This window comes from Primulina eburnea, chromosome 1 (genome assembly GCF_022965805.1).
Source record: "Primulina eburnea isolate SZY01 chromosome 1, ASM2296580v1, whole genome shotgun sequence".
Taxonomy (NCBI): domain Eukaryota; kingdom Viridiplantae; phylum Streptophyta; class Magnoliopsida; order Lamiales; family Gesneriaceae; genus Primulina; species Primulina eburnea.
This window is the reverse complement of record NC_133101.1, coordinates 5,099,918-5,100,963: the sequence shown is the minus strand read 5'-3', so window position 1 is coordinate 5,100,963 and position 1,046 is coordinate 5,099,918. Positions and strand designations below refer to the sequence as shown.

Below are 1,046 nucleotides of genomic sequence, written 5' to 3'. Positions count from 1 at the left end.
AGCTTGAATATCTATATCATCTTTAAGATTATAGATACCACCCCCATTTGTTGAATTATTGATTTTAGTTGTTGGTGGTTCTATTGTGCCTATATTATCCCAATTTTGAGCATTTTCTACTAATGAATCCAAATACTCCATAGCTTCATTTAGGTTTTTATCTTCAAAAGTTCCATTACACATGAATTCTATCATTTGCCTATCTTTAGGTATAAGACCTTCATAAAAGTGAGAAACTATTCTCCATGTTTCAAGACCATGGTGTGGGCATGTATTAAGTAATTCTTTATATCTATCCCAACATTGATAAAATGTTTCTCCTTGTTTTTGAGAAAAAGTTGTAATTTGTCTTTTAAAAGAGTTTATTCTATGGGAAGGGAAAAACTTTTTGAGAAATTGTTGTTGCATTTCTTCCTATGATCTTATTGAACTTGATCTTAAATTTTGTAGCCATGTTTTAGCTTTATCTTTTAAAGAAAAAAGAAAAGCTTTAATCGAACTATATTCATGCTACAATTTTGATCATTATAAGTGTTACAAACTTCCTCAAATTCTCTTAGATGTAAATATGGATTTTCAGAATCTAAGCCATGAAAATTTGGTAAAAGTTGAATAATTTGAGCTTTAAAGTTGAAAGTAGATGCATCACGAGGAAAAACTAAACAAGATGGGGCAATAGTTCTAATAGGATTTATATGGTGCTTAAGTGTTCTTAATTGATCATGTTCTTGATTATTATTATTATTATTATTATTATTATTATTATTATTTGAATTATCATCCATATTTAAATAATTTTCATACTCGAATAAGTCTACCACTTTTTTTTACGACTCCAAATACTCATACAAGTAAAAACAACACAATACTTATAAATAAAACATAAATACAAATATAAACTTAATTTATACCTCCCCGGCACGGCGCCAAAAACTTGCTACTACTTAAATTATAATTCACCCAAGTGTAGGTGGTCTGCAAGTAATATATTTCGTGAGTACGAGATCGATCCACATAGAGGATATTTTTAGCTTAAATTTATTAAT

The 1,046-nt window shown here is 28.3% G+C and overlaps 1 non-coding gene across 1 annotated transcript; it reads left to right on the top strand.

Moving 5' to 3' along the window:
• The first annotated feature begins 253 nt into the window (after nt 1–253).
• Nucleotides 254–364, top strand: LOC140815286 (small nucleolar RNA R71). Its single transcript, XR_012114322.1, has one exon. It is a non-coding gene; the product is annotated as a small nucleolar RNA R71 (small nucleolar RNA).
• Nucleotides 365–1,046: the final 682 nt, after the last annotated feature.